Source organism: Dasypus novemcinctus, chromosome 15 (genome assembly GCF_030445035.2).
Source record: "Dasypus novemcinctus isolate mDasNov1 chromosome 15, mDasNov1.1.hap2, whole genome shotgun sequence".
NCBI lineage: Eukaryota > Metazoa > Chordata > Mammalia > Cingulata > Dasypodidae > Dasypus > Dasypus novemcinctus.
Window position 1 is genome coordinate 22,639,181 of NC_080687.1, and position 27,793 is coordinate 22,666,973.

Here is a 27,793-nt window from a genome sequence, read left to right on the forward strand (position 1 = left end):
GTTGGGAGGATCAAATGGATAATAAATTAATCCAAAAATATCTATTGGGTCTAGACCCTATGCCGGACCAAGTGATAAATACTGAATGCAAAGAAAAGTAAGACAAGGTCCCTGTCCCCGGAGGGGTAAAAAAGATTTAACAAAATGGCAAGTACTGCCACCCAGATATATAGTCAAGGCCACAGAAGCATAGAGGAGGGTCAGGACCAGAGGCTTAGCCAACTCAAAATGTAGGTGACATCTAAGTTGGGCCTGAAAGGGTGAAGAGACAGATGGAACTACATATTCAAAGGTGTGGCATTTTAAAAGTCCGTGGTGTTTTCAAGGATGGTGAATAAGTGCAGCTGAGATCATGGATAAAAATGCAATAGAAAAAAATATATTAGAGCTATAATGGGTACAATAGAGATTTTAAAGTCACACTTCACAAAGAAGATATGTGAATGGTCAATGAGACATGAAAAAGTTCAATATCATTAGTCATCAGGGAGATGCAAATGTAAACCACAGAAACACTACAAACCCAACAGAATGGGTAAAACAGAAAAAGCTGACAATTACAAATGGTAAGGATATAAAGCAATTGGAACTCCCATACATGACGGGTGGGAGTGTAAAATAGTACACTTGGAAAACTGGCAGTTTCTTACAAAGTTAAACCAAGTTAGGACCCAACAATTCCACTCCTAGGTATTTACCCAAGAGAGATGAAAATGTATGTCCACAAAAACAATGTTGACAACAGCTTTATTTATAATCACCAAAGCCTTCACAACTCAAAGGAAAGCTCTTCTTAATACGCTCCCCAGAAGTGTTCAGAGAATAATTCAGGCCTCAAACAAGCCAAAAACTGTCCAATTCACTTCTCAGACACCCTATTTCAAATACTCCACAACAGTAAACTTCACACTTTTCTATCAAGAACTGTAGTCAGGCAGAGGTATAAACAGTCCACAAACCACTGAGATTTTCCTTAGAGATATGGCTTTTGAACCTAGTACAGGATTTGATAAAGGATGTGTCTAAAGTCTAGGAATTTGCTACAAACTAAATCACAAAGAAAGGTTAAGGTCTCAGTTTAGAGACCTCCAAAGCTGTCCAGGCTCCTCCTCCTCCTCAACTCCTCTCCACCACCCACTCCAGGCAGGGAACAATCAGCTCCACCCTCAACAGGCAACTGCCTTTTTTGAGACTTTGAAAGTGTTTGCAGAATTTAATGATTTTGCAAGCTGCAGGAGAAGGAAGAATAGACATATCAGCAAAACAACTAGGTTCAATGTTACCTCAAACTTGAAATCCAAAGTAGAAAACTATCATAGCTTATAATATCAAGGAAATATTTAACTTCACATTGATTCCATTCTGATTAAGTAGATCTGAAGTACAGCCTAGGAGTGTGTGCATGTGTGTGTGTGCACCTATGTGTGTTTCAAATACCCAAAGTGATTCTGATTTCCAGCCAGGCTTGGGAAACCATAGTACTGTATAGCTCAGTATTTCTCAAATGTACGCATGCATCTGAATCACCTAGAGTTAACACAGATAACTAGACACTGCCACAGAGCTTGATTCATTAGGTCTAGGGTGGAACCCAAGAATTGGATTTTCTAACAAGTTCCCAGGTGATGCTAATGCTGTTGGTACCAGGACCATAGTTGGAGAACTAGTGGTATATACAGACTAAGCCATTATTTCCCCCCACTGAGAGAATAACTCAAACTCCCAACCAAAGAACAAAGGTCTCCCCAGGTCTTTCCCATCGACAGCTTTATTACCCCAACTAGAAAGGATCACATCAGCCTCTGAATACCCAGTCACAACGGCAGCACCTACCATTGAGCTGGACCTACTTGTACAAATCTATTTCCCCCGTTAAACCTAAGTTCCCTAAGGGCAAGAACACAGAGGCATCTTATATTAAACAGTCAACAAATGTGCACGAAATGCCTAATCCGCTAAGGTCCCTTAATTCACTGACTGCAGAGTCTTGAAAGTTCCTTAGTACTGAAAGAGTTAAAGAACATTTGAGTGAGTTCTGTTATTTTACAAATAAGAAAACAGGGACTCAGAGAGGTGAAATGAACAACCCCAAATCAAATAACATGTATGCTGGAAAGTCTCTATTTGTGGCTCCCATAGCTACCCTTCAACACCCTTTACCTGGTGCTGGCCTCTGGGAACCACATCAACCAGACTCCCCTGTTCCCTGGCTTCTGGTAAGGTTTACCCAAGAGGAGAGACCCTGGCAGGAGCTAGAAGGGCAACTTCCTGGCTGAGCAGCTGAATGACAGTGGCTGAAGGTGGTTCACACTGGCCCATAAGAGCTGACTCTGTGCATCTCTCCCCTATACTGAGTTCAATACATTGGAAGCCTGAAATTGGCCATGGTAGAAATATTTATGCCATGGAAATCAGCAAAAACTATAAATCAGGGTACCCTCCCCAGAGTGCTGGTTGTTAAACATTTACCAACATACCACAGGGTGTGTTCTCTTCTAAAGGCCACAGCTCCTGTCAGGGAGCCCTCTCGTCTAGTAAAGCTCTCCTTGGCTCCAGGAACACTGCTTCCCCCTGCTCTTCCCTTCAGGCCTAGGCATGGTAATAGCTCCCCGGCGAGCTTTCACATCTGTTATGGATTGTGCTTATCCCTACCTACACTCTGTAAATAGTCCCTTCATTAAATTTCTGCAACCATTTCTTTTCAGTGTACCAGCTGTTTCTTACTGGGATGCTAACCCAGAGAATTGTGGTGATGCAATTAAATTAAAACTCAGTGTAAAAACAAAAGATATAAATTACAGTACTCCCACAAAACAGACCACCACCACATAGCCTTTAAAAAAGAGGCAACTTTATATTACTGACATATTGCAGTCTCTAAATTACATTAAGTGTGTGTGGGAGGCTAGGAACATTGTATAATAAGCTATCTTTGGTGTAAAAAAAGAGGCAAGAAAAAATATGCATGTAGGTGGTCAGAAATGCAAACAATATCTCTGGAAGTATATGCTAGAAACTTTTTTTTTTAAGATTTTGTTTATTTATTCCCACCCCACCCGCATTGTTTGCACTTGCCGTCTGCTTCTCTTCTCTTTAGGAGGCACCAGGAACCGAACCTGGAACTTCCCATGTGGTAGGCGGGAACTCAATCTCTTGAGCCACACCCTATGCCAGAAACTTTGAACAGTGGTTGCTTCCAGAGAAAAGAGATGGTGGCCTGGAGGACAAGGGAAGAAGGCAAACTTGCTTTTCACTGTATACTTTTGTATCCTTTTGGAATTTTGTACCACGTTCAATTCTTATTAAATAAATACATTAAAAAGAAGATAACAAACACTCTGAACCTAGTGTTTGCCCCATCAGCCCACGGTGCTTCCCCGACTGCAAACCACTCCTCAGAGAACCAGGCTGGTATTGTGTTAGGGTCCTTGTTGGCAAATCTCCACTACTCCACGCTAAAATGCAAGGCAATGTTTGAAATCCTATGTCCACCTTCTGCAAATTTTACTGGCTTTCAATGGTTCATCCAGTTTTTAACTACATAGTAACCATTACTTTATTCTAATTAGATTGCACCTAACTCATGATCGGGGATTATATTCTTCTGCTCATTCTGTAGTCAATGATATTAAATGGAGTGAAAATATAGGTCTGTGGCTCTCACTTGGCAGTCTTCTAGACAACTCTTTTCCAAATCGATTGGAAAACAAAAGCAGCAAAGAACAGAAATTTCAATGATTTGTTTGCTAAATACTAGATAAGTAACCTACCCCCCAAAATGTGTGCCCTTCCATTATAAGAGGTTTACTGAAAGAAATTTAAACCTTTAATAAAGTTTTTTTTTTCTTTTGCTTTCCTGCTTCAAACATATCCCAAAACCCACATCCAATATGGAAGACAATACTCATCTGGGGAAAAATAAAATGTTTTCTATTTGTATGGGACTAGCCAAACTATAAAGGATAATAAGATATATGAACGTACAAAATTTCCAGGCGAGTACTAAATTTAGATTTCCAAGAGACGTGAAAATGTCAAAGAGGAGAATAACAAGACTACTTTGCTTAAATTAACTTACGTATCCCCTGAGGCTTGGTTCCCATAAACTCTAAAAAAGCATACTGTAAGCCTTTCAGAGCTGGTGGCAACCATCCCAAATTCATGCCAATGCCAAAAATGGATAAAAATATTTAAGGATTAAATATTCATCAGATAACTCAGAATAAATCTCTCCACTGGGTCATATTTTATTCCGCAGTTAGGTTGTTATGGCTAAAATGTAGGAGGGTGTATATTAATTGTCAAGTGAAAATGATCTTGCCATTCCCTGGAGGTTTTGTATTATTTCTACAACTGTCCTGTAAGTTTGAAAATATTTCAAAATAAAAAAAACAAAACAAAGCAAAACAAACAAACACATGCCACACCACACACACCTCTACGACCCAGTCTCTGCTGTCAACCAAACACCAAGGAAGCAGATATGCAGCTAGGATTAGTCAACTGTTTAAGTCTTATTAAATTCCTTAAGCAGATGCCATTTCTTATGCCTTTGAAGGAGCTTAATACAGAGAAACTCAGAAACGTACGTATTCTTAAGACTGCTTAAGACCTGAGCTTGTAGTCTTTCTTTCTCTAAAGTTTTCAGCCATTCACATGGAATAATCGTCTTTTTCCTCTCGTGCAAATGCTTATGACCTAATGAAAGCAGCCCATAAATTATGCACCACATTTTGGTTGCTCTCCTCTTAAGTTCAACTTCTCAATTGTTTCTGATCCTTGACATCTATTACCTTTCTTTCTACCAGGCAGTTGGCATGGTTGATGATATGTTTTTGTACAGTCTATTGTTCAAGAAGCCTGTAGAGGAAGGCTTGCGGTCCCTGGTGTGTACTTGCTGTGCGTATCCTGCTGGCAAGTAGGGCTCAGGAACTTCTAAGAGCTAAGTCCATCCTCTGAGCAGATGTGGTCTGTTCTCTTACTGGGACCCCGGTCGATGGTTTGGTCTCACCTTCCTGCTCCTTCCCTCATAGACAACACAATGTCCTTTTGATTAAAATGCCTCAGATTAGAATGTCATCTGTTCCTGCAGTCACTGGTGATATTCCATTGTTTCAATGTGTATTCTCAGATGTCTCAGATGTTTTTGTCCACCCTGCTTACAGTTGTTTTGTCTCAGCTACTCATTATTATTTCTGAAGTATCCTTCTGCCATGCAACTTCCACACAGAGTGAAATTAGAGAGTCACGGTGGGAGTTGCAGAGGCAACATAGAGCTTTAGTCCCGTTGCTCCTGGCGAAACAATTTGTCTTTGGTTTTTAAACTGCCCAGTTTAAACTGACAAGTCAAAGCCAAACAGTCATATTCGAGAAAACTGGCCATGACCACCTGGAAAATTGTATTTAGTCTAGGTTTCAACTTGTGGGGGGGGGTTGAAGGTGTTCAAAGAGGGCTGACTGGTTTGGAGAAGGAAAAGGTGAAGGGAAAGCCAGAGTATCACTCAGAGGAAGAAACTTGAATAAGAGACTGGAAACAGCTGAGGACATCACTGTTAAGTACATCTCTATAAATAGCAGTTGAGGCCGTCCCTAGAGGGAAGACAAGGAGGAAGGAAGAGGGTAGAAAGCAACAATGGGTTAGAATGCTTGTGGGCTTTAAAAAGCCTCTGACATGAAAGAACTCAGGAGCCAGTTGAGATTTCTGTATTAAATGGAATAAAAAGGTGATAAAAAAGATCATTGTCACCCAAAGAAACTCTTAAGTGTCATCAGAGTATGGATTGACATAAATAGGACCTGTAAGCTGAGAATAGAATGTGCAGCAGTCTGTAGATGGGGCATATGTAGATTAAAAATTTTTTCAGTTAGAAAAACTGGCCCTCCTTAGTTAAAGATAAGACTGTCACAGTAAACTCAGGAATTCTATTTCTTTCATTTTATTATAACTGAAATATCTCATTGCTTCTTTATAATTTGTGACTTGCTCAACACCCTCCCCCCCCAAATCCCATTTTCAATCAGAGTGAAAGTCAAAGTCCTTAAAATGGCCAATCAGGCCCTGCACAATCTGCTCCCTTGTTCCCTCCTTGACTTCATCTCATCCTGAGTCCTGCTGTTTCTCAAACTTGCCAGAAGGCTCCTACCTCAGGGTCTCTGCACTGGCTATTCCTTCTACTTGAAATATTCTTCTCCTGGATATTCACATTATTTCTTCAGTAATATCACCAAAGTCTTTGTTCAAGTGTCACCTTCTTAGTAATGCTTACCCTGATTTCCTCATATAGAACTGCAACATTCCCATGTTACTGGCACTCTCCATCCCTCGCAAACTGTGGTGTTTTCCTCCATAGCACTTATCTAACAAACTATATAATTTCCTAACGTACTGTGCTTATAGAATACATCCCCACACTACAACACATGCTCCTTAAGTACAGCATATCTGGTCTGTTCAGATTACTGCTGTATCAACAACTGCCATACATTGTCACTTAATATATTATTTGTCCACTGAATTAATGCATTACATTAAGGACCTGTGCCTATGATATTTAATTAAATACAACTGATCACTTAATTAGAGCCATGAAAGCGTCATTCACTACTGTTTATATAACACCCAGAACCATAAAGGAATATAATTGGTCTAATATGGGAAGAGAATATTTGAGGCAGAAACTGTCCCAAATTAATTTGGAAGTATAATCACTACAGGCAAAATGATACAGAGAAATGAAAGATTCTCTTGGTTTGACCTTAAAACTTTAACCCCTTTCTGTCATGACTGATACCCGCTGTTACTACTTGCCTACCTGCTGCCCGGCTCTCTCTGACAACTGCCCACACTCAGGTGTCCAGGGCTCAGTTTTCTATGTGTGTGTGTATCAGGGCATCAGTTAATCGAATGCTGCTGAGAGCAAGCAGACTCTGGTTACAGCTCTCATCTCTCTATCACTAAGGAAAATCGCTGGCTCAAAGGTGGTTTTCCCCCGACCAGCTGGTCTGCTCCATCGGGCCTCTTGAGGCTCCTGTTAGCCAGCACTTTGCTTCTGATTATGTAGCCATCCACAGACTTGCATGTTTAATCGGGTGGGGTTGTATTAGTTTCCTAAGTTATACAAAGGGGCGAAAACAAGCTGATGAAGATCTTATGGGATTCTGATATCTCACAGATGAAAGAGAGAAAGAGAAACACATACAGAAAAAGAAAGAGAGAAAATGAATGAAGGGAACTGCCAAACCTGCAATTATCTTATTGTTTATCTGTCATCTACTCTGTTTCATAATACTTTCAGGAAGAGTATAAAGCCCTCAGCAACTTATTCTCTTTTTTTTTCAGTCTCTTTTCTCTCTGTTCACATGGAGTAAAGTCTATTGATCTGTCCTCCAGTTCACTGATTCTATCCTCTGTCAGCTACACTTTACTTTTGAGCTATCCAGTGAGTTTTTTATTTTTAATTTTTATTATATTTTTTTGGTTCTTTAATTTCCATTTGTGTCTTTTTTTATAAGTTCTAATTCTCTGCTGAGATTTGTTTATATTTTCATATATTTTGAGAGAATTTGCCATTGCTTTTAGGAGCATTTTTATTACAGCTGCTGTGAAGTCTTTGTCAGATTGTTCCAAAACCATTCACCGGAAGGAGAAACAGTTTCTAAATGTAGACTCAGCAATGACTTCTAGAAATGGAATCATCATGGAAAGGAGCTTCCATGCCAACCTCTTTCATTTAAGAGTCTGAACCAAATCTTCTGGCCAGCACCCAGTTCATTTTGTGCCTTTTCTAGTGTTTTTTGTTTGTTAGTTTGTTTGTTTGAGGTACCATGGCCAGGGATTGAACCTGTGGGAAGCTGGCACTCAACCACTGAGCTAAATCAATTTCCCTCCAGTGTTTTTTATTTATGACCATACTTGATACTTTCTTCTGAGATTAAGCATTGAAGGATGGGGGTAGATTGTCAAAATTGTCATAGTTTTCTTCATATTCAATGAAAAAGGAATTCTTAATTGGCTAAGAAAAGCTAAGTATAAATTCAGGTAAAACCAAGCAACAGATCTATAGTTTTAGTATCTTGTTAAAGAACAAGGGGATCCCTAATTTAAGCACTGCAAACACCACCATCTCTTATTGATACCACCTAAATGGCTATTTTCAATAGAAAAGCCCCCTGATTCAGCACCACAAATGGGAAACATGTCTCTCAGTGAGGAGATGATTTATTGAGAGTACACAAGCAAGGAACTAGGGGAATCGTCCCCAAATTACGTCAGAGTGAGAATGGGAGGTAGGATTTTTATAGGCAAAGGAAAGAGGACAGGAGTCAAGGATCAAGTGATGACCATGTGATGCATTCTTGCCATATTGGTGATGAAGCTGGATTTTTTAAAGGGTCTTGTGAGGAGGATGTGGGCAAATTTCTCAATCCTGTGTTATTTCAAGCATGCAAAAAATTCTCTCTTGTTGTAGGTGGATGTTGTTGTACAAGCAGCTGACCACTCAAGGATATCAACCTTTTTGTTTCTGCAGAAAGTTACAGAAAAGATCTTAAGGTGTTCTTGACACCATTCTGTGGTTTTGCTTTGATATGTTATTATAAGGAGAACTGAGAAGGTCTGGTTATTGTCCTTCTAGGAACTGAGAACAAAGAGTATTAGATTAATAGAAAACCAGTTCAGCTAGATGTGAAGAAGGTATTAGAATTTCCAGAACTGCTTAAATGAAGAGATTTTTAGTAACCACATTTTCCAGCTATCATTAGAAGCAACACTGTAATGAGTTACACATCAGCTAAAGTCCACAGAATGAGTTTTTTCATTAAGGAGCAAGAGTTTGCAGTTATGCTTTTTTTTCCCTCTCCCCTTCTTCCCCCCCCCTCCCCCCCGCCCAGTTGTCTGCTTTCTGTGTCCATTCACTGTGTGTTCTGTGTCTGTTTATATTCTTGTCAGTGACACCAGGATTTTGTGTCTCTCTTTGTTGCATCTTTCTGCGTCAGCTCTGTGTGTGTGCAGTGGCACTCCTGGGCAGGCTTCGCTTTCTTCCCACTGGGCAGCTCTCCATACAGGGCACATTCCTTGCGTGTGGGGCTCCCCTACACAGGGGACACCCCTGCATGGCGCGGCACTCCTTGCACGCATCAGCACTGCACGTGGGCAGGTTCATCACATGGGTCAGGAGGCCCTGGGTTTGAACCCTGGACCTCCCATGTGGTAGGTGGACGCTCTATCCATTGAGCCAAATCTGCTCAATTTTGATCTGGCTTGCTAGACTCTTTTCCCCTCAAACGACTCCCTAACTCCCACAACAAAATGACATGGGTGCTTTACTTATAGTTTTACCTCTTAGCATTAAGGAGAATCTTTTCCCAGAATAATGTCTCTAGTTTATCTTTTGTTAGCTTTAAAGCTTCACTCATTATTTTATTTAGCCACATTCCTCCCAACCCTAATTTAGTTTTGGACATGTCCTTACTTATATGTTTATGTGCCTCAATTTAAGTAACATATACCATTGTTATACTAACCTCCCAATCTTGTCCTCTTAATATAATTTTTATTTCTCTTCTGTTTTATGGAAGAATTTTCCAGATGCACAGAAACAGATGGGAAATCCTATTTTTCAAATAAATTCTGAGTCCTCCTTCCAACCCATGGCAGAATGTCTTATCAATTTTTCTACCCCCAAATTTAAGTACTCCAAGAGTGAACAGAGAAGCAATTTTCAGTGTCTGCTCTATCTTAGAACCAAGATGGTAGTAATTACATAACTTTTCAGGTATGAAGGAGGATGTGCGCACCAGTGAAAAGCCCCCAATAATTAGACATACCTTAGTCTCCAGCATACACTTTGGTTGCTCCCAAGTTATGATACTGTTGGGGTGATGAGGCCAGTGGGTTAGATCACTGGTTCTCAATTATGGTCCCCTAGACCAGCAGCATCAGCATTACCTGTGAACTTGTTAGAAATGCCAGGATGGCAGGCTAGAAAGACATGGGACTCTCTTCTTTCCAGGAAAAATAGCTAGAGGACAGGCAGAAACGGCCTGGAAAAACATCTTCTAGGGTTTAGGGCACCAGGGGTAGGCTGGACACCACCCAGAAAAGAGAGGACAAAGGGAAAGAATAACGATGGCAAAACTGTGAGTGTTTTTAAGCAGCAGCTACTACTGCCAGCATCTACCTCCATACTAAATACACTTTAAATAATCAGGCCTCTGGGCCAGCTACAGATAAAGAATTCCCAGGGAATGATGTCCCAAGGAAAGGGGAGACAGAGGGACACAGTCTAAGGCTGACTCAGCTTTTAACCCACAGATTTGATCTGCTGTGTCCCAGGAGTCCTTCCAGGCTGGATGGGGCTACACCATTGTTTGACTTGGGAGCAAGTTTCAGACTAAAAGATCCGACCCTCTCAATCTCCCGCTCTACTAACCGGGACTGATCTTTAAGGACTAACAGGGACTGATCTTTAAGGACATAGAGGGGAGTGGGATTATTTCCTACCCGGGAAAAGGCAGGGGACTGCCAGTGAAGATTGGAGAACTCTCTCTGAGAAAGCTTAAATTACAAGGCTCTTAACCTCCAGGTAGGAACCTATATCACATTGATCCAGTCCACATTGCAGCAAACACATTCCAACCAGGCATTGAACTGAGAGGGCTGCCAAAGCATGCCATCTGCTGGCAGACCAAGGAAGTGCACATGAGAAAATTAAAGGTACATGAGTGACAGGCTTTTTCCTGCTTTTATAGCCTCCCTCCCCAAGGCCCTAGGAAGTGAGTCCAGAGATCAGTTTTGAGCAACTAACAGGAACAATCCTAAAGACCCAGGTCGAACCAAGAATCAAAGAACAGCATAACACACAGCCTTCCACCACTAAATCCCTACGAAAGAGAAAGAGAAATTGAACATCTGAGCAAACGCACAATCCTAATCAGATGTCTAGACAGCAACAAAACATTACAAGCCATAATAAGAAAATAGAAGACATGGGCCAAGAAGAGGAATATATCAAAGCCAGAGAAGAGACACAGGATTTGAGACAACTGGTCAATGAGCTGCACACAAATTTCCAAAATCAAATTAATGAGTTAAAAGACAATATGACTAAAGATGTAAATGATATTAAAACACATTAAGCGAGCACAAAGAAGAATCTGAAAATCTGAAAAGAAAATTAACAGAATCATGGGAATGAAAGACATGATAGGTGAGACCAAAAATACATTAGAGGCATAAAACACCACACCTAAAATGATAGATGAAAGTATTAAGTGATATTGAAGACATAACAGCTAAAATTGAAGAGAGAAAAGAACAGAAAGAAAAAAGAATGGAAAAATTGAGCAGGGGCTCAGGGAGTTGACTGACAACTCTAAACACAACAGCATACCTATCATGGGAGTTCCAGAAGAAGGGAAGGGAAAAGGGGCAGAAAGAGTATTTGAGGGAAGCAGACACGGCTCAACCGATAGAGTTACCATATGGGAGGGTCCAGGGTTCAATACCCATGTGGTGAGCTGGCCTATGTGCAGAGATGCCATGTGCAAGGAGTGCTGTGCACCACGTGCAAGGAGTGTGCCCTGCAAAGAGAGCTGCCCCGCATGAAAAAAGCACAGCCCACCCAGGAGAGGCACTGCACACAGGGAAAGCTGACGCAGCAAGACAACGCAACAAAAAAGAGACGCAGTTTCCCAGTGCCACCAAGTGGACACAGAAGAACACACAGCAAATGGAAACAGAAAGCAGAAAATGGGGTGCTGGGGGGAGGGGAAGAGGAAAGAAATAAATAAAAAAATAAATCTTTAAAAAAAAGTATTTGAGGAAATAATAGCAGAAAATTTCCCAACTCTCATGAAATGAAATGAACTTACATGTCCAAGAAGCACAGTGTACTCCAATCAGAAAAAATCTTAATAGACCTACTCCAAGACACATACTACTCAGAATGTCAAATATCAAAGGTAAAGAGAAAATTCTGAGAGCAGCAAAGAAGAAGCACCCCATCACCCACAAGGGACACCCAGTAAGACTTAGGGCTGATTTCTCATCAGAAACCACAGAGGTGAGAAGACAGTGGTATAATACAACTAGGATAGTGAAAGAGAAAAAATGCCAGCCGAGAATTCTTTATCCAGCAAAACTGTCCTTCAGATATGAAGGTGAGTTTAAAATATTCACAAACAAACAGAAACTGAGAGAGTTCATAAAAAAGAATCCACTTTTGCAGAACTACTAAAGGAATCCTTAGGGCCTGAGAGAAAAAGACAGGAGAGAGAGGCTTGGAGGATATTATAGAAGAAAGAAGAGCACAAAGGAAAACCAAAAGAATAAAAAGACAGACAAAAATATATGACATAAAAACCAAAAAATAAAATGGTAGAAGCAAATAATGTATTTACAGTACTATCATTGAATGTGAATGGATTAAACTCCTCAGTCAAACGATTCAGGCTAACAGAATAGATATAAAAATATGAGCCATCCATATGCTGCTTACAAGAGACTCACCTTAGACCCAGGGATACAAACTGGCTGAAAGTGAAAGGATGGAAAAGATACTCCAGAAAAATAGTAATTAAAAAAGAACAGGGGTAGCTATACTCATATTGGACAAACCAGACTTTCAATACAAAAAAGTTACAAGAGAAAGAGAAGGCCATTATATATTAATAAAAGGGACAAACCACCAGGAAGATTTAACAGTCATAAATATCTATGCACCTAACCAGGGTACCCCAAAATATATAAGGCAAACTCTGGCAAAACAGAAGGGAGAAATAGACATATCTACAATAATCATAGGAGAATTTAACACCATGCTCACATCATTAGATAGAACAACTAGGCAGAAGATTTATAAGGAAACAGAATTTGAACAATATGATAAACATACATATAGAACATATATAGAACATTGCACCCAAACTCAGCAGGTTATACATTCTTCTGAAGTGCCCATGGATCTTTCTCCAGGATAGACCACATGTTAGGTCACAATGCAGCTCTCAATAAATATACAAAAGGAAATTATACAATAATGGACAGGAAAGAGGTAAATTCACAAATGTCTTGAGGCTAAACAATACACTCTTAAATAATCAGTGGGTCAGAGAAGAAATTGCAAGGGAAATCAGTAACTATTTTGAGACAAATGAAAATAATAACACAATTTATCAAAACTTATGAGATACAGCTAAGTCTTGAGAGGGAAATTTATAGCCCTAAATATCTATATTAAAAAAGAAGAAAAAAATTAGAGATCTAACTGAATAACTGGAGAAATTAGAAAAGGAATAGCAAATCAATTCCAAAACAAGCAGAAGGAAAGAAATAATAAAGATTAGAGCAGAAGAAAATGAAATTGAGAGGGAAAAAAAGAGAAAAATCAACAAAACCAAAAGCTGGTTCTTTGAGAAGCTCAATGAAATTGACAGATTCCTAGCTAGACTAACAAAGAAAAAAAGAGAGAAGAGGCAAACAAATACAATCAGAGATGAAAGGGGAAAAGATATGACTGATCCCACAGAAATTAAGAAGGATCATAAGAGGATATTATAAGAAACTGTATGCCAACAAATTAGTCAAACTAAATTAAACAAATTCCTAGAAATGCACAGACAACCTACACTGACACTACAAGAAATACAGGAAATTAACAAACCAATTACAATCACTTAAAGAGATTGAGTCTGTCATCAAAAAATCTCAACAAAGAAAGTCCAGGACCAACCAGATGGTTCACAGGTGAATTCTACCATGCATTTTGAAAAGCATTAACATCAATACTGTTTAAACTCTTCCAAAAAATTGAAGAGGAGGGGAAATTACCCAATACATTTTATGAAGTCAACATCTCCCTAATACCAAAGCCAGATAAAGAAAGACACTACAAGAAAAGAAAATTATAGACCAATCTCCCTAATGACCATAAATGCAAAAATTTTCAAAAAAATACTTGCAAAGAGAATCCAACAGCATATCAAAAGACTTAAAAAAAAATCACAGCAGGTAGGATTTATTCCTGGTATGCAAGGTTGGTTCAACGTAAGAAAATCAATCAACATAATACACTCCATTAACAAATTGAGGAAAAAGACACATGAACATCTCAGTCAGTGCAGCAAAGGCATTTGATAACACCCAGCATCCTTTCATAATAAAAACACTCCAAAAAATAGGAATTGAAGGAAAATTCCTCAACATGATAAAAGGCATATATGAGAAACCCACAGCCAGCATTGTACTCAATGAGGAAAGGATGAAAACTTTCCCTCTGATCTGGAGCAAAACAAGGATGCCCACTGCCACCATTGTTATTCAACATTGTACTAGAATTTCTAGCTAGAGCAATTAGACAAGAAAAAAAATCTAAATAGGAAAAGAAGTAAAATCCTCACTATTTGCAGATGACATGACTATATTTAGAAAATTCAGAAATGTCTATAACAAAGCTACTTGAGCTAATGAATTCAGCAAAGTAGCAGGATACAAGATCAATAGGCAAAAATCGGTAATGTTTTTGTATACTAATATTGAACAATCTGAGGAGGGACTCAGGGAAAAAAATCCCATTTATAATAGCAATAAAAAGACTTAAATACCTAGGAATCAATTTACCCAAAGGACAGGACTGATATGCAGAAAACTACAAAACAATGTTAAGAGAAATCAAGGGAGACCTAAACCAATGGAAAGACATTCCATGTTCATTGACTGGAAGACTAAATATCATGACGATGTCAATCCTACCCAAACTGATTTAGAGATTCAATGCAATACTAATCAGAATTCCGACAGCCTATAGAAAAAGCAATTACCAAATTCATTTGGAAGAGAATGTGTACAAATAGCCAGAAGCATTCTAAAAACAAAGAGCAACATGGGAGGAATTTCACTGTCTGATCTTGAACATATTACAAAGCTACAGTGGTCAAAACAGCATAGTAATGGCATAAAAATAGATACATTGATCAGTGGAATAGAATTGAGGGTCCAGAAATAAACCCTCACTTATATGGTCTACTGGTTTTTGACAAACCTACCAAGTTCATATTAATGGGACAAAACATCTCTTGAAAAAATGGTGCCAGGACAACTAGGTATCTGTAACCAAAAGTATGAGAGAGGGCCCCTATTTCACTCCCCATATAAGAATCAACTCAAAATGGATGGAAGACCTAAATATAAAAGCCAGGATCATAAAACTACTCAAAGAAAATGTGGGGAAACATCTTAAAGACCTTGTGGTAGATAATGGTTTCACCTTATACCCAAGCATAAGCAACAACAACAAAATAGATAAATGGGATCTCCTCAGAATTAAACACTTTTACACTTCTGTCAAAAGGGTGAAAAGGCAGCCAACTCAATGGGAGAAAATATCTGAAATCACATATCCTATAAGGGTTTAATATCCATGATATATAGAGATCCTATAACTCAACAATAAAAAGACAAACGACCTGATTAAAAAATGGGGAAAGACTTGAATAGACATTTGTCCAAAGAAAAAATACAAATGGTAAAAAGCCACATGGAAACATGCTCAACATCACTAGTGATTTAGGGAAATGCAAAGCTACAATGAGATATCATTTCACACCTACTAGAATGGCCACTATTAAAAAGACAGAGAACTACAAATGTTAAGAGTGGATGTGGAGAGATATGAACACTTATTCACTGTTGGTGGGAATGCAGAATGATACAGCCACTGTAGAGAACTGTGTGGCAGTTCCTAAAGAAGTTGAATATATATTTGCCACATGACCCTGCAATACCATTACTGGGTATATACCTAGAAGAACTGAAAGCAGTGTCGTGAACAGGCATCTGCACAATGATGTTCATAGTGGTGTTATTCACGATTGCCAAAAGTTGGAAATAGCCAGGTGCCATCAATTGATGAACGGATAAACAAACTGGTATATTCACATGATCGAATATTATGCAGCTGCAAGAAGAAATGAAGTTGTAAAGCACATGACAACATGGATGAACCTGGAGGACATTATGTTGAATGAAGCAATCCAGACACAAAAAGACAAATACTGTATGATGTGCTACTATGAACAAATATATTGTGTAACATATTGTATGGTTCCATTTATATTAAATATAAATATAAATCAATTTATGAATATGAAATTAAATTAATGGTTATATAGAGCTGGGGAAGGCATGCTAAGGGGTATGGAGTTTTTCTTTTTGGAGTAAATAATTTCGTGATGAAGAATCACAACATTGTGACTATACTAAAAGCCACTGATTATACACTTTGGATAGATCATATAGTATGTGACTATATCTCAATAAAACTGCTTAATAAATAAAAACTGCAAGATCAGCCAGACATAGCAGCTATACACAGCAGGGGAAGCATAGAGAGATTGAGAGGTGAAGAATTTTTTTGTTTACTTGTCCATCTGTTTTTTATTATTTTTATTATTATTGAAATAATGAAAATGCTCTAATAATGATTGACATGATAAATGCACAACTATGTGATTATACAAAATACCACTGACTGTACACTTTGGATGAAGTGTATGCTTTATTAATATGTACCAATAAAACTGATTGGTTGGGAAAAAAATAATAATAAAAAAGGAATGCCAATTCTCACTCCAACCCCAGACCTACTAAAGTAGAAAGTGGGGTGGGGCCCAGCAATCTGTATTTTAACAAGCCCTCTGCTGATTCTGATGTACTCAAATTTGAGAACAACAGAACATCTAAACCAGAGGCAAAAACAATAGAAAGACCATCATTACTTGAAAACAACTTGAAATTCATGTTGTGAATCTGAGATCAGTAATACTCTAGCATTTTTACATGTGAGGGACAAAAATGTAATTTGGGTGGCCATGGCACCTCTGGGTATAAGTGGAAGGAAAACAAAACCAATCCAGAAATTTTCAGCCCATAAGCTACTCAATGACATATTTATATCAGATTCCCTTCCTTCAATATCCCTGCTCCTACTCCTAATAACATTCTCTCCCCACATCCGCCCCCCCCACAAAGAAAGAGGATTAAAGAAGGGGGGAAAAAAACTAGTTTGCTTACTTCATGGAAACAAAACTAAACATTATTTTAATTATTTAAATTGAAAAAAATAACACCCAAAAGCTAAACATTGCTTACATTTATTGTGATTATTTAGGAACAAAATTCCCAAAAAACACCACTTGATTTATTTTTATCCTTTTAATTTATCATAATATGCAACAAATTGAGCATTTACTAAATGAGGACAAGAAGGCAAATCTCAGGACCCATTTATATTCATAAAATTATACTTCCAATAGTCATTAACTGGAACCTAAACTCTGCAAACATACACTGATACCCCTAAAATGCCTTATCAATGTAAATCTGAAGTTTCAAATGTCAACTGCAAAAACAGAGATACAGCAGATACCAGTTCTGGGCAGTGTCACAATCTTTATCTTAAAAGCCATTTCATTCATAAAACAAATGAAAAGGGGAAGCTTTTAAACCTACATTAATACCTTTAAGATAAAGACAAAAATCTCAAAAGTGCTCAGAGTAGCACCTCTTTACCTCAGTGCAACACCCACTGGACTTAAACCACCTGGTTCTTGCATCATGAAGGAAAAGAACATATTTTAAAACATGTGGGTATTAAAAGAAAAAACATCAGAGACATATTTCCATGGAGCATTGAAAGGGACAGTTTTCTAGACACTCCTTTGTCAAAAAAAAAAAAAAAGACTAACAGTTTCCTCTTAACAAAATTCTCAAGAAAGGTGACAAGCATCATAATCTTTTGCTCATTCCCTTGCAAAATCATTATAAATTCATAAAGTCCAACATCCAATGGACTCTCAATGTTGACGTCCAACTCATGTTGTTTAATTGACCTATTCTCTCACTAGCCATAGTTCTGTTTTAAACATTTCTTCTCTCCTCAAACCTCAATGTTCAAGTCTCTCCTATTAAAAAAATTTTTTTTTAAACTTGCCATCTTCTTCTGTCTGTCATCAACCCACTCCAATCAGGTCTCCACCCTCATCCCTTCAATAGATCAGCTCTTGCTAAGGTCACCAGGACAAGGGTGACCACATATCCAGGCGTGCCCAGAATATTCCCAGCTTATATCTATTTTCCTAGAAAAATTATTCATAGTGCCCTCTTTCCCTCCAACCATGTGCCAATGCTAACAGAGGCTTGAAGTTTTCCAAACCTCGTCTTACTTGATGCTCGACAGCATAATGCCCATCCTCTTCAACACACTTCCAGGTACCTGTTTGACCACATTTCCTTAGTCACTTAAGGTTCATCAACCACACCCTGGTCATTAATATTTTAGTTCCCCACAGCTCAGTCTTAGGCCTTTTCATATTCTTACTCATTAGTTTCTGAGCAAAAAACCTGACCACCTGACTACGGCTTCAATTGGCATCTCTTTACTATGACTTCCAAATTTATATTCCAATCCAGGTGCCCTCTCTGAACTCTTAACAGCTCTTCCCTAAGACACTGAATTGCTCATGATCTTCTGGTACCAAACCTAGTTCTCATCAAGGGTTCCCCTTCTGAGAGATGACACCCCCATCTATCCAGTGGTATAGCCAGAAACCTAAGGAGTTATTCTAACACCTTTATTATTAACCCATCATCAAACTCTGCTCATTTCCTTCTTTCAGTCTCTCTAAATTTCATCCCCATATCTCTACCAGCACATCCTGTACCCCAGTTTTCCAAGAGCTCTCACATGGGCTACTCTAATAACTATTTTCTCCCCATCCATTCTGGACCCATCTAGTCTGGTTTTCACACTGTCGCCAGAGTATTATTTTCAAAGCACGCAATTGATCATGTCATCCTCCCTTTTAAATGCTTGAAAAACATGTTGAGTGACATAAGCCAAACACAAAAACAAATATTGTATGATGGCACCGATATAAAATAATTAGAAAAAGCAAACTCATAGAGTCAGAATCTAGAATATAGGTTACCAGGGGATGGGGTGGGGATAGGAAATAGGGAATTAAGGCTTAAAATGTAGAGTTCCTATTTGGAATGATGGGAATGTTTTGGCAACGGATGGTGGTAGTGGTGGTGGCACAACATTGTGAATGCAATTAACAGCACTGAATTTTATATTTGTATGTGGTTAAAAGGGGGAAACTTTAGGTGGTATGTGTGTTACTAGAATAAATTTTTTAAAAATTCATAGAACTGCACAATACAAACAGTGAACCCTATATTAAATCACGGACTATAGTTAATAGTACAATTATAAATATGTGATTTCATCAATTGTAACAAATGAACCACACCAATGCAAGGTGTTAATAATAGGGTTGTATATAGGAACCTGTACTTTATGCATGATTTTTCTGCCAACCCACCACTTCCCTAGCAAAAAAAAAAAACCTATTTTCCTTGACTTCAGTCTTCGTAATACAGCCAATCAATATATTTTGTAATTCTATTCTCCCCACTAGACAATATGCTGGTCTATTTTCACTAATCATTAAGTCCCCAGTGCCTAATACAACTCTTACAACTTAACAGATGTTCAGTAAAGATGTCATGAATAAGCAAACAAGCAAGCAAACAAATAAATAAATGGCCTCTCTGATGATAAACTTCCTTCCCCAACAAAATGTAAGCATGGTATTTACCTTTGTATATTAGAATTCTGTTCATATTTTCTAGATTCACAATTAGGTTCAAAAGTAGGGAATGTCATTAAAAAATACTAAACCTGTGTTGGTGAAGGGTTCTATGGGAATTCTACACATGTGCATGATTGTTCTATAAGTTCACAACTTCTATAATAAGAATATATTTTTAAAAATACTAAAACTACATTACACTCAACAAAATATAATTATGCACTAGGTGAGTACTGTCTTATTACATGCCCAGAATATTCTTTAACAGTTTTATTGAGGTCCCTTATTTTCAATTTTCTGGAAGACTTTGTGTAGAATTGGTACTATTTCTTCCTTAACTGTTTAGTAGACTTCAACAGAGAAGCCATCTGGGTTGGAATTCTCTTTATGATAAGATTTTACCTACAAATTTAATTTCTGTGTATTAGTCAGCCAAAGGGGTGCTGTTGCAAAATACCATAAATTGATTCGTTTTTATAAAGGTATTTATTTGGGGTAGGAGCTTATAGATAACCAGGCCATAAAGCATAAATTACTTCCCTCACCAAAGTCTATTTTCACCTTTTGGAGCAAGATGGCTGCCGATGTCTGTGAGGTTTCAGGCTTCCAGGGTTCCTCCCTTTCAGGGTCTTGCTTCTCTCTGGGTTCAAGGTTCCTCTCTTCCCAGGGCTTGCTTCTTCCTGGGCTCAGGGTTCCTCTCTTCCCAGGGCTTGCTTCTTCCTGGGCTCAGGGTTCCTCTCTTCCTGGGGTTTGCCTCAGTTTCCTCTGTGAGCTTACTTTCCAGAGCTCCAGCTTAAGGCTTCAGCATCAAATTCCAACATCAAAACTCCAACACCAAAAACTCTTAACTCTGTCCTTTGCCATCCCTTTTATCTGTGAGTCCCCAACCACCAAAGTGTGGAGACTCAACGCTCCACTGGCACAAGAAGTTTACATAATTACTTAATCAAGTAAACCTATGAATCTAATATAATCTAATATGCTGTAGCAGTTTGATATGGTTATGAATTCCAAAAATAGATATTGGATTATGTTAGTAATCTGATCTGTACCAGGGTCTGATTGAGTTATGATTAGGGTTTTAATTGGGCTATGTCATTAGGGCATTGAGTCCTCACCCTAACGAGTTTGATGCTGAAGCCTTAAGCTGGAGCTCCGGGGAAAGAGACAGAGCCGTTCGCCCAATAGTCTACAGCTGACCTTGTGGAGGAAACAGAGGAGCTGAGCCCAGAGGAACCCAGAAAGCCTGAACCCTCATAGACGTCAGCAGCCATCTTGCTCCAACAGGTGGAAATAGACTTTGGTGAGGGAAGTAACTTAAGCTTTATGGCCTGGTAACTGTAAGCTCCTACGCCAAATAAATACCCTTTATAACACCCAGCAGATTTTTGGTGTTTTGCATCAGCACCCCTTTGGCTGACTAATACGTATGTCCAGAGGAAAAGATCAGTTTACAAACATAATCCAATATTTCTTTTGGGAATTCATCAATAATAATAAACTGCTACATTCTATAATAGATATAGGGTTATTCATGTATATTTTTTCTCAAATGAGCTCTGGTTGTTTGTGTCTTCCAAGGGAGTTATCCATTACATCTAAGTTGTAGAATTTATTAGCAAAAAAATGTTCATAATATTTCCTTATATCCTTTCAATATCTTGGAGAATATGTAACAATTTCTTTTTTTCTTTTTAATATTTTTTTTATTGACTTCTCTCCCCTTCTCCCCTGCCCCCAGTTGTCTCCTTTCTATGTCCATTCGCTGTGCTTTGCTGTGTCTGCTTGTATTCTTGTCAGCGGCACCAGGAATTTGTGTCTCTTTTTGCTGTGTTAGCTCTCCACGTGTGTGGCACCACTCCTGGGCAGGCTGCACTTTTTTCGCACAGGCCGCTCTCGTTATGGGGCGCACTCCTTGCACGTGGGGCGTCCCTACACAGGGGACACCCCTGAATAGCAGAGCACTCCTTGTGCGCATCAGTACTGCGCATGGGCCAGCCTTACCACATGGGTCAGGAGGCCCTAGGTTTGAACCTTGGACCTCCCATTTGGTAGGCGGATGCTCTATCCATTGAGCCACATTTGCTTCCCTATAATGATTTCTGATTTTGGTAATTTGTGTCTTCTCTCCTTTTTGCTGATCAGTCTGGCAATAGGTTTATCAATTTTATTGTTTCCTTAAAGAACCAGCTTTAGGTTTCATTGATTTTCTCTAATAGTTTTGTTTTCTATTTCACTAAATTCCATTCAGATTTTGATATTCCTTTTCTTCTACTTACTTTGGGTTTAATTTGCACTTAATTTTCACGTTTGTTATGATAGAAGCTGAATTAAAGCTTCACTAAAGACAACAAAAAATTATGTGCAGGGTGAGTACTGTCTTTTAATACTCCCAGATTATTATTTTAACAATTCATAAACAGTGTGTTTAAGACTGACAGCAAAGAAAACACAGGTACAACTATTTGCTTGGAAAAAACAACCTTAGATTGCTGGCTTAGCCATCATTTGGATTCAATCAAGGGAAATGTGCTTTTTTGTTAGAGGTATAATAAGTGAACTCTTCTCCATTTGTCATTGATTGATAAAATCTGAACAACACTCAATTCCACTCCCTTGTTCCTTAAAAATATGGCTTCTTTATTGCTTTCTGGATGTTTAGGCTTTGTCATAACTCTCAAAAATTTTATTTATAGAGCCCTGTTTACAAAAGAAACAAAAAAGGCATCAACAAATGTGAGCAACTCCAACCAAAAAATTTCATGTTTCTTTTAGAAGAAATCTTTTGCCAGCACCAGTGTCTTATTAAATTACAACACAAATCTTAACAAGGCAATTTCCTTAGCAGCAAGAAAAAGACCAAATGAGATCACAAAAAATAAATAAGTAAAAGTGTAGACTAAAATTCTGTATGTTCAGGTGGGTCTCTTACTCCTGCCAGAGAGTTAGCAACAGAGGCAATCAGAACTAGGAATATTCCTCTGAAACCCCTAATTTTCTGTCAAAATTCACTAACATTCTTCCTTAAAGTGAACGACAAAGTCATAATCTTTTGGCATGTGTTCAGAAAGCGACAGGCTTTTTCAGAAAATCTGTGTTTCTGACAAAAGACTTCAGAATGAATTTGCTAACTTCAGATGGATACTTAAGACTTTTATGAATTAAACTATGTTAAGACAGGAATTAAGTGGAAAAACATCATGGCATAGGAACTTAGCAGGTGACATTTAGAACTGAGGATGAAAAATCGTCACAAGTCAGGATATTTACAATTAATCCATAACTAGACTGTTCTAAAGACAGTGTTGCTAACAAAAGTCATATTACTAGAACAAAGTCTTCATTGCAAGGAACTGACAAACTCAAAATAAACTTTGATTATTAATTTCCGTTTCAGACTTAAGGCAATTTAATACTGGGCCAAGTCCGCTTCCCAAATTTGCTTTTATATACACTTTTTTTTGTTGTTCTGAATTACTTAAGATAGCTTCTTTAAAGAAAAGAAAGGAATATTAGGGCCCTTCAAAAAACAATTGCTCCAAATATAAGAATAAAGTATTTCACAAAATAGCAAACAATAGGAAAACAGAACACTTTAAATAACTGTAATAATAAAGTATTCACACAAAAGAAAGCAGATAATAAATACAAGAAAGTGGGACATCATTTTTTTTAATGATGTAGAGATTCCAGCTATAAGAAAGAAGACTAAAATTCTATCAGCTTTACTACTCTTGAAAAATCTTTCCAACATCACAAGGAGAACAAGAAATGCAAGCATCACCTTTAGTCAAGCTAGATGACATCTATGAAGTCAAAGAGCAAAATGAAGAATGGAAATTGCTCTAGCAGGAAGAAGGCAAGTGCTTCTAAAGTAGGCAGGAGTGCAGGCATCAGGTACCCCAGCAGGTGGGAGTGCAACAGAGGCTGAGAACAAGCGAACCACTTGACTGTGCAAGATACAGCCCTGCAGACCCACAACCCCACCACACCTGACCACTCCACCGACCAACTTTGCATGATTCTGGGACTTATTCTCTGGGAACGAGTGAACCAAAAAGGCCCAGAGCTTGGGAAGAGCAGCTACAGCCAAGCATAGAGGTGAGTTCCAGTACTGAAAACAAGCGGCTTAGGGGAAATTTCTTCTAAGCTGCCAGGGTGCTGTCAGGCTGCTCTACCAAGGGAGGAGAATGGGGAATTCCTCTCTGGAGAAACTGTTGGGCACAAGAGAAAGGGATGACAGATCCAGACTTCGGGGCATCATCTGAATGCCTCACTATTAAACACATCAGGCTATCAGCCTCACCAGGCACAATGAATTCCCAGGTCATGTTTTTAGTGCCTCATCCTTTAAGGACTGTGAGACATTTGAGTAAAGTCTCCAACGTGAGAAGCAAATTTGAGACAGAACTTAGAGAAAACAGAGCCAATTCATGAAAGGAAAAATACTTTAATGAAATTATAGTCAAAACCCACAGTAATAGAAGATACTCCTGAAGCAAGAACAAGATGATATTTATTAAAAATAAATTAAAAGGGAAGTGGATTTGGTCCAATGGATAGGGCGTCCGCCTACCACACGGGAGGTCCAAGGTTCAAACCCCAGGCCTCCTGACCTGTGTGGAGCTGGCCCATGAGCAGTGTTGATGCGCGCAAGGAGTGCTGTGCCATGCAGGGGTGTCCCCCGCGTAGGGGAGCCCCACGTGCAAGGAGTGCACCCTGTAAGGAGAGCCGCCCAGTGTGAAGGAAAGTGCAGCCTGCCCAGGAATGGCACCGCACACATGGAGAGCTGACACAACAAGATGACACAACAAAAAGAGACACAGATTCCCATGCCGCTGACAAGAATATAGGTGGACACAGAAGAACACGCAGCAAATGGACACAGAGCAGACAACGGGGGGGGGGGGGGGGGGAGGGGGGAAGGGGAGAGAAATAAATCTTTTAAAAAATTAAAAATATATAAATAAATAAATAAATAGAGGCTTCCAATCGACCAAGATACAGGTTTAAGACTTCTGGTGTACCATTCTCCCACAAAATCTTGTACAACCAGCAAAAACTGACAGGGCCATCTGCCTCAGAACTCCAGAAAACAATTAAATGGTTGCAATACAAGCCAAATGCTGAATCAGGAAACACAGCTTTGAAAATCAGGAGGAGAAAGTCCTGACACCCTTGGTGGCCCTTCCCCCAATTCCTCAAGGAGTGGTATGGAGCCAGTCTGTGCTCCTAAGGTAGGTCTTTGGCCCTCTTCTAGAAGGAACTGAGTAAGCCTTATGCACATACTGACATGCACATGCCTGCATGCTGTGCCAATCTATCAGTGGCAGCCTGAAAGACTGAAAGAGGAAAGTAGGCTCTGGCTCGCCCTCCCATAATTTACCCCCCTGGTAGAAGCAGCTCACAAGACAGCTAAATCAGTGCAAGAAACAACTAAGTCTAAGTGGCATGGGGCAAAGGATTGCCTACTTAGGTCATGAAATAGAGCCCCTAGTAAGGGGAGATCATCTATTTCATAAGGAGTAGAGGAGGCATTTGAATTCGTCCATACAGGGGAATTCCTAAGTCCATGGGCAGGGGACAAAATGCAGTTTCAGGAAATACAGAGAAGACCTGAAACCTCATATTCACCTTGGTCTGATCACGTTGGGAGAAGGGCTAAACTCTAAAGGACAGCACCAGCCAATATGGACCAATTTTGCAAAGAATGTTAAAGATGTTTTTTATATTAGTTATTTTTTTTACTTCTTGGCACTCAAATAAATTTCTGTCATATAACTAGCCAGATACAAACTAAAGGAACTGATGGCTAAGAGACTAAATCCCAGAGGTAACGCTTTTAAAATATTAAAACGTATTATGTGCAGCAAAAGATTACAAGACAAAGAAACAGTAAATGATGGTCCATCCAAAGGAACAAGATAAAAATATAGAAACCAATAATCAAGAAGACCAGACTTTGTACATACCAGAAAAAAACACAACATTTTTTAAAGATGATCCTCAATATGCTGAAGGGGCTAAAATACAGAAAAAGAACAAAAGGATATCAGGAAAATGATGAATGAATAATATAAGAATCTCAATGAAGAGATAAAAATTTTAAAAAGAAATTGGGGAATAGGTGTAGCTTAGTGGTTGAGCACCTGCTTCCCATGTACAAGGTCCTGGGTTCAATCCTCCTAAAAAACAAACAAACAGAAATACTGGCATTGATGAACTCAATAACTAAAATGAAAAATTCCCTAGAAGGTTTCAAGAGCAAATTAGAGCTGGCAGAAGAATCAACAAACTCAGGGAAGCGGATTTGGCTCAACAGATGGAGCGTCCGCCTACCACATGGAGGTCCAGGGTTCAAACCCCAGGCCTCCTGACTTATGTGATGAGCTGGCCCACGCACAGTGCTGATGCGCACAAGGAGTGCTGTGCCACGCAGGGGTGACCCCCATGGAGAGGAACCCCACATGCAAGGAGTGTGCCCCGTAAGGAGAGCCGCCTAGTGGGAAAAAAATACAGCCTACCCACAAATGGCACCACACACACAAAGAGTTGGCGCAGCAAGATGTAGCAACAAAAAGTGACACGGATTCCAGATGCCACTGACAAAAATATAGGTGGACACAGAAGAACATGCACCGAATGGGGCAGAGGGAATATTCACTCTCTTGCACCACCTCAGCTCCCCTCAGAGGGAATATTCGAAGAATTAATAGCAGAAAATTTCCCAAATTAAAGACAAATTCGTGATGAACCCCAAACAGGATAAATTTGAAGAGAACCATGCCCAGACATATAGTCAAAGCAAGAGGAGAGATTTCTGAAAGATGTAACAAAAAAGCATTGTGGGCAGCAGACAGCTGAGGAGGTCCTGGAGAAATCTGCTTGTGAAGTAAATGTGTCTACAAAACTGTGGATGATAAAGAACTTCACTCAGAATTGAAGGGTACCCTGATAATGAGGTACAGAAAAGCCAAGTACTAAGTCTTGAAAAATGGCAAGAAAAGTGGGTGAGCTGCAAAATTACATTTCATCAAGAACAAGGACATCAGCTCTTAAAGAAACATTTGAACAATTTCTTAATGGCAAGAGTGGACTCAGATATTTGTGGAAAAGCATTTGGGACAAGTAGGTTTGCTGACCAGGGACACACTAAAGTTGTTGTGGAGATCAGTGTGCTCGGGATTCAATAATTTTTTACAGAGGAGAATCTTTCTTACTCAGAAGAGCCAACTGCTGAAATTCCTGGTGCCAAAGTATTTAAGAGTTCTTTAGGGAACATTTCATTGCACTGTTGCAGCATTTTTAATCTTTCCAGAGTCAAAATCAGCAAATATGACAGGATTTGGGAAAGAGGAATATTAGTCGCTATTAATCCAGGAGATCAAGAACACTATGCTGTCACAATGTTGTCCTAACAAGAAAAGGGTTTTACTACCTCATGTCTGTTGTTTCTTATGATCCAAATAAACATGCAGGCCATCATTTTAAGCTCCAAACACTGAAATTAAAGGCGGTTTGGCTGGGAGACGGATGTGGCCTCAAGCAGTTAGGCTCTCATCTACCATACAGGAGGTCCAGGGTTCGATACCCAGGGCCTCCTGGTGAGGGCAAGCTGACCTGCGGGGCAAGCTGGCCCACACGGGAACGCTGCCCGCACGAGAATGCCACTCAATGTGGGAATGCCACCCCGTGTAGGAATGCTGCCCCACACAGGAGTACCAGCCGATGCAGAGAGCTGGAGCAGCAAGATGACGCAACAAGAGACACAGAGGAGAGAAAATAAGATGATGTAGCAAAATAGGGAATTGAGGTGGTGCAAGAGAGTAATCGCCTCTCTTCCACTCTGGAAGGTTCCAGAATCGGTTCCCCAGTGACGCCATATAAGAATACAAGCAGACACAGAAGAACACACAGCGAATGGACAGAGGGCAGAAAAATGGGGGAGAAGGGGTGGATAAATAAAATCTTAAAAAAATAAATAAATAAAATTTTAAAAAGGCTGTTTGACATAATATGCAATATTCATTATCTTGAGAAGGTTGAAGTTTTTAAAGAATGACATAGAAGTTGGGGAATTGACTATATATTTGAAAAGTTATATATTTACAGAAAAATAAATGAGATAAATAAAATCTAATAC

At 39.2% G+C, this 27,793-nt stretch overlaps 1 protein-coding gene and 1 pseudogene across 3 annotated transcripts in view; one reads left to right on the forward strand and one right to left on the reverse strand.

The window, feature by feature from the left end:
• ARHGEF7 (Rho guanine nucleotide exchange factor 7) overlaps nt 1–27,793 on the reverse strand; it is a 242,324-nt gene that overhangs the window by 192,845 nt on the left and 21,686 nt on the right. The window lies entirely within an intron of this gene.
• On the forward strand, nt 60–27,790 carry LOC139436572 (thiopurine S-methyltransferase-like; annotated as a pseudogene).